The 12,106-nt window shown below is 43.8% G+C and overlaps 1 non-coding gene across 1 annotated transcript; it reads right to left on the reverse strand.

Annotated features, from left to right (window-relative positions):
• Positions 1-11,330: 11,330 nt before the first annotated feature.
• trnae-cuc (transfer RNA glutamic acid (anticodon CUC)) lies at positions 11,331-11,402 on the reverse strand. The gene has a single exon. It is a non-coding gene; the product is annotated as a tRNA-Glu (tRNA).
• Positions 11,403-12,106: the final 704 nt, after the last annotated feature.

Genomic DNA, 12,106 nt, shown 5'->3' on the forward strand with positions numbered 1-12,106 from the left:
GACAACAGAATGGGACAAGTACACAGGCCCTTGATCGGGGAACAGAGTGCGGATGGTTTTACACATCATTGCTAGGGGAGCAGTTTGGGGAAGTTTTCACAGTTTGTTGCTCGGTGAACAGACCACTGAAGGTTCACAGGCGTTGGCGAGGGTAACTGAGTGGTAATGGGGTCAGAGGCCATTGCCAGGGGAACAGAGTGAGCATGGGCAATAAGTCATTTCATACAGAACAGAGTGCAGATGAGTTCACAACTCGTTGCTGAGGGAACAGTGTGGCGATGGTTACACAGGCTGTTTTTAGGGGTACTAAGGAAGGATGAGTTCACAGGCTATTACTAGGAAAACTGTTTGGAAATGTTTCACAGGCTGTTGCTTGGCATACAATGGGGATGTGCAGATGAGCCATTGCTAGTTTGAAGAGTTGGAATAGCTTAACAGCCTGTTACCCTGAGGACAGATTGAGGCTGTGTTCAATGGCAGTTGCCAGGAGAACAGGGTGGGGGTTGGTTCACAGGCCATTGCTAGGCAAACAGAATGGGAATTGGGTGTTAAGCCACTGCGAGGGGAACTGGGGAAGCTGAGGAAGGGTTCACAATCTTCTGTAAGGAGTACAGTAGAGATGTGTTGACAAGCCATTTCTATGAATAGAATGGGACCATGTTCACGGGTTTTTGTTCTGGGAAATGAGTGAGAATGAGTTTGGAGGCTGTTGCTAGGAGAAAACAGTGTGAATGAATTCATGGGCCATTGCCAGGGCAATAGTATGGGGATGGGTAAATGGCTGCTGCTATGAGAACAGATCGGGGATGAGTTCACAGGTCATTGCTCGGCTCACAGATTGAGGATGGTACACATGCCAAGATGGGCAGAACAGAGTGGGAATGCTTTAACAGGTCGTTGCTAGGCAAAGAGTGTGGGGATGGATTCAAAGATCAGTGTCACAGGAAAAGAGTAAGGACGGGATCACAAGCCTTTGCTGGGACAAAATGGTGGGGACATGTTTGGAGGCCACAGCTAAGGGAATAGAATGGGAATTCACAGGTCATTGCTAAGGGAAAAGATTAAGGATTAGTTCACAGACCATTGCTTGGGGAAACCGATTGGGGATGTGATCTCAGTTCACTGCTGGATAAACAGAGCAGGGATGGTTTCACAATCCATTGCTAGAGGAGCAGAGTGGAGTTGGGTTTACAGGCCATTGCTTGGGGAAGCGAATGTGGACGGCTTCACAGGTTGTTATTAAGAGAACAGAGGAAGTTTCAGTTCACACGCTGTTGCAATGTGAACAGGCTGTGGATGCTTCTCACGCTCTTTCTTGGGGTACAGTGGAGATGTGGTAACGGGCAGTTCCTATGAGAAAATGTTGGGAATGTGTAATAGCCTGTTGCTCGGGAACAGAGCGAGGACGGCCTCATATTCCTTTGCTGAAGGAACAGAATTGGGATAGGTTCACAGGCCATTTCTGGGGCAAAAGGATGGGAACGGCTTAACAGGCTGTGTGAAGAGAACAGGTCACGGATATGTTCACAGGTCATTCTTAGGGGAACGGAGTGAGCATGGGTTAGGAGGTCCTTGCTAGGAAATCACTGTGCAGGAGGGTTCACAGGTCAGTGCTGGGAAATAGTTGAGATGGGCTCACAGCCTCTTGCTAGAGATACAGAGCGTGATGGGCTCACAGGCCAGTGCTACGGAAACAGAGTGGGGTTGGGGTCACAGGCCAGTGGCAGGCCAGATTAAGAAAGTGTTCACAGGCCCTTTTGAAGGAATCAGAGTGGGAATGGATTCACAGGTCGTTGCTGAGAGAACAGAGTGGGGATGCTTCAATACCCTGTTGCTGGAGGAACAGACTAACAAAGAGATCACCGTCCTTTGCAGGGGCAAAAGAAAATTGGGGATGGGCTCACATGCTGTTGCTAGGGGAGCAGAGTAAGGATGCTTTCGCAGGTTGTTACGAGGAGAACAGTCTAAGGATTGGTTCGCAGGTTGTTCTTCAGGGAACATTGTGGGGGCGTGGTCACAGGCCGTTACTGGATGAACAGAGTAGGAATGGGTTCACAGTTCATCGATTGGGGAGTAGATTAAGGATGAGTTCACAGGCCGCTGTTAGGGGAAGAGGTTAGGGACTTACTCTCAGACCATTGCTAGGAGAGGAGAGTGGGAATGATTTTACGGGCCGATGTTAAGAGAACAGAGGAAAGATCGGTTCATGTGTTGTTGTGCTGTGAACAGTTTGGAATTTTTGTTGTTGATTGTGGTACAGTGCAGATGTGGTCACAGGCAATTCCTATCAGAAGAAACTGGGAATGTGTAAGAGCCTGTTGCTGAGGGGAATAGAGTGGGGATGGGTTCACAGGCCTTTGAGACGGCAACAGAGTAGGGACAGGTTGACAGGGTATTGCTACAAGAAAAGAGTGGGGATGCGTTCACAGGGGCATTGTAGAAGATCAGAGTTGTGATGATCCCAGGTCAATTCTATTTTCCCTGTAAACACTTACACAACTCATATAGCTTTCCCTTGCTGTCCCACTCCAAACTGTGATGATATCTGGGAACACCTCATTTGTCCTCCGAACTGTTGGCTGAACAAATAGATTAACTTCCTGCAAATTGCTGACAACTGATGTCCTCTTCCCAATTTATTTTCTGATCTGTTCCTGCTGAGACACATTTTAAACCTAAGACTGACTTGATCAGGTGCCTTTCGGGAATTCAAATATCCTTCTGTTCCTCACAGACGGTCAGTCACTGTGGAAGTGTCTGTGCGTTTCTCTGCCATCATTCAGATCACATGGAAACCTCCACCTACAGCTGTTGGTCATTACTGAGTCAGTCCATTGTGGATACTTTCTCCTGTTTTGTCAACTCTCCTATCTGGTTGTTTTGTGTATAAATTGCCCAATCCCCTCAATTAGATTTCAGTCTGGAACTCATCGCTCGGTATCTGTTATTGTATGTGCAAAGTATCCTGAACAATTTGATTACATTCCCATCTGTAACAAACAGATACCTGTTAATCCATACGTAAACTATCCTGGTCACTTCAATTAGATTTCAGTATGTAATTCGCTCACGGATATCTGTAATTCAATATATAAACCAGCTTCAAACCCTTAATATACACCAATCTGTAATATACTCACAAGTGTCTGTTTTTCTCTAAGTGAACATTAAAAAAAAATTCAAATCGACTTCAGTCAGCGCTCCACTCCCGTGTTTCTGAAACTTTGTGTATAAACCAGACTGAACAGCCTGATCAGATTCCATTTTGTAACTCACTCCCGTGTATCCGTTATTCTATAAATAACGACCACAAACTCTTCAATTTGATTACAGTCCGTAGCACACTCTTCAGTCTGAGTTATTTCTATGAGTACGGAATCCCTCGACTATACTCCTAATTCTTACTCATTCCGTAGCACCTTTTACTTTGGATATAAATTACGTTCAGCCCTTTCATTTGATTTTAACCTGTAACTCATTCCTGAGCATCTGTTATTCTTTATATAATCCACCTTCAAAACCATCATTAGATTCAATGCAAATGCCACTTCCAGGCATCCGTTAAGCTCCATAGAAACTCTTCAATGACACTCTAACTTACCCCATATGTATCTGTATGTAAATCACTCACAATCCCTTCATCAGATTCTAATACGTAACTCACGTCGATTCATTATCTTTTAGCATAAGCTACCTCTCATCCCTTCATTAGATTTCAGGCTGCAATACAGTCATGGGTATCTGTTATTCTGCATGTAAAAATTCCCGATCTCCTGAATTAGATCGCGGGCTGTAACTCACTACCATGTTTTGGTTATTTTATGTATGAACCACACCATAACCCTTGACGATATTCCTACCTGTCACTCATTCACTGCTACCTGTGTCAAATTTGTTTTTGCAGACCCTCACGGACTTGCTGCAATAACAAGACACTGACCTGTTTAGAAAAACACAAATCCTTTTATCACCAAGCAAGTACAAGCTGTGGAAAATCACTGTACTCAACCCAGCACAGAGTGCAGAGTCTCGCAAGTAATTCTCCCCGAGCAGCAGACAGTCCCCGCTTTTTATACTATACAAAAAGCATGACACATAAAGCGATTTCACAATTTACAATGGCATGATACATAAAACAATTACTACAACAGAAAAAAAAAACTTGATACCAAGCAACTATTACATCAACAATATAAAAGACGAGGATATAGTATTGATTGCTAGTGAAGTAGCTGCTAATGGCAGGAGGCGATTTCGAGTTGTTGTCCGGGACAGATTGTAATTTCAAGTTGCCAGTTTGTCTGGCTCGAACAAAGTTAGTGTTCTGGCCCCTTTGTCAGCGACAGAAGTTACATGCTTTAGTGGTTTCACACCTTTACAAATTTTCCCCACCTAACCCCGCTTGAAACAGTTTGATTCTAATTTTAATTCAGTCAGGAAGCTTAAGACAGTGTCTGCATACCGATGTGTGAGAAGAAAAGGAGTTACAAAAGCTTTACACTGAATTCCGAGCTGGGCAGGAAGCATCAGGGCAGTGCATGCATACCTCTGTGTAGGTAGATAAGAGTTTACTTCTGTAAGTTAAAGTCTCTGTATTGGAATCAAATGCAAATAAAAGACTTTAATTTATAGAAGTATATAAATCAATGGGATGTTATCACATTCACATCTCAAGGCGGCTTAATAGAGACATACAAGATGATCAGAGGATGAGACAGGACATTGAGAGCCATTTTCCTCAGATGGTGACAGCGAGCACGAGGGGGCATAGCTTTAAATTGTGTGGTGATAGATATAGGACAGGTGTCAGAGGTAGGTTCTTGACTCAGAGAGAACTAAGACTGCAACAGTCGTAGTATCACCAACTTTAACAGCATTTAAATGGTCGTTGGATAAACATATGGATGATAATGCAATAGTGTCGGTAAGATGGGCTTCAGATTGCTTTCACAGATTGGTGCAACATCGAGGGCTGAAGGGCATGTACCGTGCTGTAATGTTCTATGTTCTATGAATACTCACCGACCCAATCACTGCAGTACCTTAAATCGTGCGATGCTTTCTGCTTCTTGCTCCCTAACAGTCAGTGACTGGCATATGTCCCTCTTAACCGATTTCGTGAAATATTCGTTGGCCGCCTCTCCTGTAATACCTTTCCCATCCAGGAATACAAGGAGCAAATCCCTTTCAGTTCTCAACCGTAGTTGGCGATATTCAAACAGACCAGGGAGAGCCAATTGATTTACAGTCCATCACCTTAACCACTCGGCCACGACGACACATGTCGCAGCACTGGCTCTGCTTTACAGGTCTCTCTCTCTCTCTGTGTGTGCTTGTGTGGAGCTGCCAAAGAGTGAATTGTTGCTCAGTTTGTTTAAATCAAAACACTTCTCAGATTTCAAAAGGGTTCAATTCAGTCCATGGTAGATCCACCTGTTTCATCCCAACAGATGTGGTAAACATTCATTTAAAAACAAAACGAACATGAATTTTACGAAAAGCTCTGCAGGTCTGGCAGAGAATCAGATTCAACGTTTCAGAACTCTGTTTTATCCCACACGTACTGCCAAACCTGTTGAGTTTCTCCAGCAGTTTTTGTTTGTCTCATTGCCCTGTAGCCGAGATGGGATTTGAATTCCTGATGTACAGGAACGAGAATCGTTTCCGTTTCTAAACTCAGTTCCTGTCCCAAGAACATCAGAATTCAATATCCCAGCGTTTAAAAGAAGGGGCAGGTGTCTGTTTGCGCTCGGTCAGAAAGTTTACCCTTCATTCTCCTGTGATACCAGTTTCCAAGAGTTTCTAAAGGTTCAAAAAGCTGGAGACTGGGTTTTCTGTTTTGCTGCCTTAACATTGCCCCAAACGCAACTCCAATCCAACTGTCAATATTTTCCCAAAAATCTCGTCACAATCCTCTGCCCTGCAACATGTCCAAGGATGAGGAAATCCCGTTTAGTGGAATGATTCCCGAGATCGGAAATGTCCTCTTTGATGAAAAAGGTTTAACCAGAGATTTTCAGTGAGGGAGGTGGTGGCGGGAATAGACAGGTGATGGTGGGGAGAAACTTTAGCCACTGATCAGAGCCAGTTATGAGAGACTGCAATTCAACATATTTAATACAAAACCATTTATATAGATTAACAACAGAGAATACTGCAGAAACTCAAAACGTTTCGTGGTACCTGTGGAAAAAGTAACAGAGATCAAATTTTGAGTATGGGAACTTTCTTGTCCAGAACTCACAAGCCCAATCGCTCCAATCCTTCAACATATGATAGTCCTGTTATTCTGGGAATTGACCTCATGAACCTATGCTGCACTCCCTCAAGAGCAAGAACGCCCTTCCTCAAATTTGGAGACCAAAACTGCACACAATACTCCAGGTGCGGTCTCACCAGGGCCCTGTACAGCTGCAGAAGGAGACCTCTTTGCTCCAAAATTCAATTCCTCTCGTTATGAAGGCCAGGATGCCATGAGCTTTATTCACTGCCTGCATTACCTGCATAGTTGCTTTCACTGACTGATAGACAAGAACACCCAGATCTCGTTGTACTTGAGATAATGGGAACTGCAGATGCTGGATAATCCAAGATAATAAAGTATGAAGCTGGATGAACACAGCAGGCCAAGCAGTATCTCAGGAGCACAAAAGCTGACGTTTCGGGCCTATACCCTTCATCTCTCTCTGATGAAGGGTCTAGGCCCGAAACATCAGCTTTTGTGCTCCTGAGATGCTGCTTGGCCTGCTGTGTTCATCCAGCTTCACACTTTATTATCTCGTTGTACTTCCCCTTTTCAGAACTTGACTCCATTTAGATAGTAATCTGCCTTCCTATTCTTGCCACCAAAGTGGGTAACCACACATTTATCTACATTAAACTGCATGCCATGCAGTCATCCATTCACCTAGTCTGTGGAATTCTGATCAGGCTGTGTGTATTCAAAGCTGAAATAGACAGAGATTTAGTCATCTCGGGATTCAATTCCGATTTTGATAAGGCAGAAAAGTAGAGTTGAGGTTTAGCCACAATCTTATGTAAAGATGTAATTGACCTAATGGCCCAAAAGACTTCCATCTGTCCCAATGTCTTATCTGTCACTTGAAAAAAAAGTGAAGCAATTATAAAGGAAGTAATAGAGAATATTTAGAAAAGAAAATGTTATTTCAGTCAAATACAACCAACATTATTTGTTGAAAGGCAAATCACACTCCGAAGAAGGGTCCAGGCCCAAAATGTCAGCTTTCATTATCCTCTGATGCTCCTTGGCCTGCTGTGTTCATTCAGCTCTACACCTTGTTAACTCAGATTCTCCAGCATCTGCAGTTCCTACTATCTCTGATAATTGTGCCAGACTTCTTTGGTGATATTACAAGCACAGGTAATAAAGACAAACAACAGATGAAGGGCATTTGCATTGTCAGCAGGTACTCAATAAGGAGCCTTATCTCAGTTCATTGCACAAGGTAAGGGTTTATGCTGTGAGGTATAAATGAGCATGGGCTGTCCATTGTTAAATAACATAAAATACAGAATTGCGATTAATGGGCATTTTTCAAGTTGGAAAGATATCATGTGTGGAGTGGCAGAATGGTCACTCGTAGGGCTGCAATTATTTATCTTGGTGTTAATTACTTGAAGGAAGTGCCAGAGTGTAATGTGTTCAGTTTTACTGGAGACACGAAAAGAGGTGGAGAGCATATTGTGGTGAGGACATGTGAATCTGCAAAGGGATATAGGTAGATTGACGAAGTGGATAAAAAGCTTGGCTCATGCAGTTTCATGTCAGCAGTGAGTTCTTGCACTTTGGTAGATGACTATTAAAATCGAGAGACGTTTCCAAAAAATAGGCTGCAAATGAACCTGAATGTTCTTGTGCATGGAGCAAACAAAGGTGAATGACATATTTATTTCTTCTGGCAAAAAGGGCCTCATTTCCTGAAGCTCACAAGAATGAAGTGGAGAATGTCAGGATGAGGGAGAAAACGGGACAGACAAACAGGTGGAGAGGTTCGCTGTGGACTTGTTGTGCCGAAGGGCCTGTTTCTACACTGTCGGGATTCTATGACAACACCTTCGGTGCATGTACAATGACAGATAATGTGCTCAGGAGACACGAGATGGTATGATTATATGTGTTAAAGGATTACTTACATAAGCCCTGTTATGTAAAGGCTCCCATCATGTTTGAAAAGTGAATTTCCTGACTGTAATTCTGAGGAAAGATAAATATTTGCCCCGCTACAGCACAATGCTTAGAGGCAGTGACATACCATCTTCTTGTGGTTGGTTGGCTCACCGAGCGGCTTCGTTGTTCTGCAGATGTTGCATTACACCAAAAAGAAGGAGAGTACCTCGTCTAAGTATTCAAAGAGAGTGGATATCCTAAAAACTGGGTCAGAAGATGCCTATCACATGAATGACACCGGGAAGATACCACACACCCTGAAATACTCATCAAATTGCCTTACGTCAGGAACCCGTCTGAGCTGACTGCAAGACTCCGACGACCAATGGGCATCAGAGTAGCGCACAAACCCACATCAACCCTACCCCAACTGCTCAGCCGGAACACAGACCCACCACCCACTGTGAGCAAGACCAATGTCATGCACAAGATTCCCTGCAAAGACTGTGGCAAACACTACATTGGACGAACAGAAGGAAATTAATCACAAGGGTACGCAAACATCAATTGGCAATAAAAAGACACACCCAAGACTCACTCATCTCCATTCACATGAATAAAGAGAACCACCAATTTGATTGGGACAATGCCAGGATATTGGGACAGGCAAAGCAAAGACAAGCACGGGAACGCCAAGAACGCTGGTACTCCACTGAGAAAGCCGTAGATAAACAAATAGAGATGGACCCCAAATTCACTCCGTTGTGAAGAAAACTGGCAGTGAGGTACTACAGCTCAATGGACACAAGAGTTTAAATAACCGGCAGGAAAACACAACGGCACTTCACTGGAGGTTGTACTGATGTTGCTGACCAATAGAACAATGAAACATCTGCAGAACAACCAATCCGCTTGTCGAGACAACCGACGTCATCCACAACTCAAGCTACAAATCTACTCTAAAATTTTAAAGCGATTTGCTGTTTCTTCAGTCAAATTTCAATCTGTTTACCCTGCATCTTCAACAAATTCCTGCTCCCAGTAAGTACTTCAATCCGGTACAAATCTATCAAACTGCTTTCATTCGAGACCAGACACCAGGTGCACCTTGCAGGAGGCAAGTTTTGGCACTTCCAGGGATACTCTGTCTCCCCGGGAGCTGCAGGCCTGCCCAGCGCTGATTCTGACAGCACCTTCCTTCCTGTGACATGTCCCACCGTGAATGGGAGGGCAGATAGTTAAAACCCACACTTGTAAATGTGCAGCGAGTGTTAGACTGGGCAGTGACTCAGTAACGTGTGAGGAAAGATGTAACAGAGGGTTTGTGATTGTGGGAGGGAGAAATGTCTGTGAGAAGAGGTAAGCTTGAATTCTGATATATCAAAGGCAGACATGTGTCTGAAGGAGTGTTCGATGGAAAAAAAACCACCGCCTCAGAGAATATTTTCATGTAAATCAATTAATTCCTGAACGAATGAAGAGTCCCAAGGAGCAAAATGGGGAAGAAGAACGGCTACTGTGACTCGGACTCGACCCAACGTTGCTGTGGACAAAATGCAGAATATTATCCACGATACGATCATGGCAACATAGGAGACGATGCGATTAAAAAGCACAATAAGAACAATGGCTAAGAATGTGTGGGGAACAGCACCGGATACACAAGGGGAACACTTGGCGAAGAGTAGACCGTCGTGTAATAACTCAGAGTGGGCTGCAATCTTTAACTTCAATGCTCCCAGACTGTATCGCTGAGTAAGTTGAAGACTGAGATTGATAGAGTTCTACAAAATATCAAAGACTCAGGGAGTACTGCAGCCTGGTGTTGTAATGTATTTATCAAAAGCAATGCAGTTTAACATTGGTTACTTAACCAGCTCCCTCACACAAGGAAGCAAAAACTGTTGCAGACGAACATACAATCCCAGCATCTGGGCCCGGAACCAGAGAAACTTAGTGGCCCAGCCGCGAAGACGTAACCGGAAATGGGGATGGCAATCAGCGTGGGAGCTCCTCTGTGGTAATAGACGATGGGATAGTCTGTGCATTATAACCAAGACAATGTGACCAAACCGAGGTAGGGCCACGGGGATCAAGTGCAGAAGGATGAGAGAATGCAATGCTGAATCAGGCAGTGACCAGGGTGATACAGATAGAATTGATACAATCTGTGAGCATGCCGTCCTTCTATGACAGTGTCAAGGTGCATGCAATGCCGAGGCTATGAGCGCCACCCTTTCCCGGAGCAGCTTTTATTGACATGAAGCAGTGGTTATTGAGAATCGGGCTGTGTGAAAGGTTACTCAGAAATTTTAATTTGAAGCAAAATAGTTTTCTGCAAAACATCTATCAGAGAAAATGCCTCAATTATAAAGAGAAAAATGATGCAAATATTCAAGTTGTCAGGAGATTTCTATGAGCTGGGAGAAATGGAATTCACATTTTCGCTCTCTGGCCTTTCACCGATGGCTGACCCTGCACTGGGTTGATTGTGGGAAGGGCTTTGTATGTCGTTTCATATTTTTCAATTTACTGCAAGCATGCACAGGTCATTAAAGTTATCTAAATTTCTGAAAACTGACAGTAATATACAATGATAAGTTTTAATGTGAACTGCAGATGCTGGAGAATCCAGGATAACGAAGTGTGAAGCTGGATGAACACAGCAGGCCAAGCAGCATCTCAGGAGCACAAAAGCAGACGTTTCAGGCCGAGACAACGTCAGCTTTTGTGTTCCTGAGATGCTGCTTGGCCTGCTGTGTTCATCCAGCTTCACACAGTAATATACAATGTTGTGATTAGCCTCGAGTTTAACTGAGGTTATGGAAGAAAATAAGGAAAGTCGAGTTGAGATTTTTCAGATCAGTGGTGATCTCATTGAATGGCAGCTTCTTGACGACAAGTATGTTTCATTTGGCATTGCAACTCAGCAGAGCAGGACGCGGAGAGTATTGAGATGAAGTGGTGATGGTGATTATCATTACTGTTTGTTTATCTTGTGAATGTTACTGTTCCTGCTCATGTTCCTGTTAACAACACAACACAGAGGTGAATAGTCCGACTGACCAGTGACAGTTAAGATGCCTTTCCCCTCTTTTCAATGCTGAAACATGGACTGTGATGTTCTGGGAGACATTGAAACAACTCCAGTCAGAGCTTTGCTGTTTTTGTTGTTGTCTCTATCAGGAACAATAAACCTCCATTCCCTGACTGGGAATCGAACCCAGGCCGCGGCGGTGAGAGCGCCGAATCCTAACCACTAGACCACCAGGGATACTCGCAAGAACATCTGCATCATTTCTTAACGACACAGTATTTGGCTTTCTTTTCCCTCTGGCGTTCTGTCTCCTCCAAAACGATTGAACCATCGTGCTTTTACAACATAAGAAGAGGCTCAGCATCCCATTTCCCAGCACTTGGCCCATAGCTTTGTGTGCTCTGACACAACAAATGAGGTGGAGGGGAGGAGTCGGGGGACTGGCTGTTTGAGATGCTGACATCAGCCTGTGGGAAATAAAAGTCATTGATCAAAACAGAATTTATTGGAGAAGATCACTCTCTGTATTCGGATAATGATCCGTACCCAGGAATATACCTCTAATATCAACTGATTAGCATAAATGTTCAACTGGAGAAGGGTCGTCTGAGGAGAGAGAAATGGAGGTGATGTTTTCGCTCGATGACCTTCCGCGTATCACTGATGCTGCCCAGGGATAAAATAAGGAAACACTTTACCTGTTTCAGAGTACTCAGCTTCCCGTGTGCAAATTCCTACAAATGATTCCAATGATTGGAAGGGAATTAGTTTTAAGTCACTGAGCTTTTTGAACATTGTCGGCTAATGATTGAGACAGTGAAAGTGGAAGTTTGAGACTTCTGCAAGTTTGCAAAGTCAGTCTGTAATGGACTGTAAATAATTTGATAGATTTTTTTTCCTGATTGAAGTGTTTCCTGGAAGTAGGGAGCTGAGCAAGATAT

The sequence above is a fragment of the Stegostoma tigrinum genome, chromosome 10 (assembly GCF_030684315.1).
Source record: "Stegostoma tigrinum isolate sSteTig4 chromosome 10, sSteTig4.hap1, whole genome shotgun sequence".
Classification (NCBI taxonomy): Eukaryota; Metazoa; Chordata; class Chondrichthyes; order Orectolobiformes; family Stegostomatidae; genus Stegostoma; species Stegostoma tigrinum.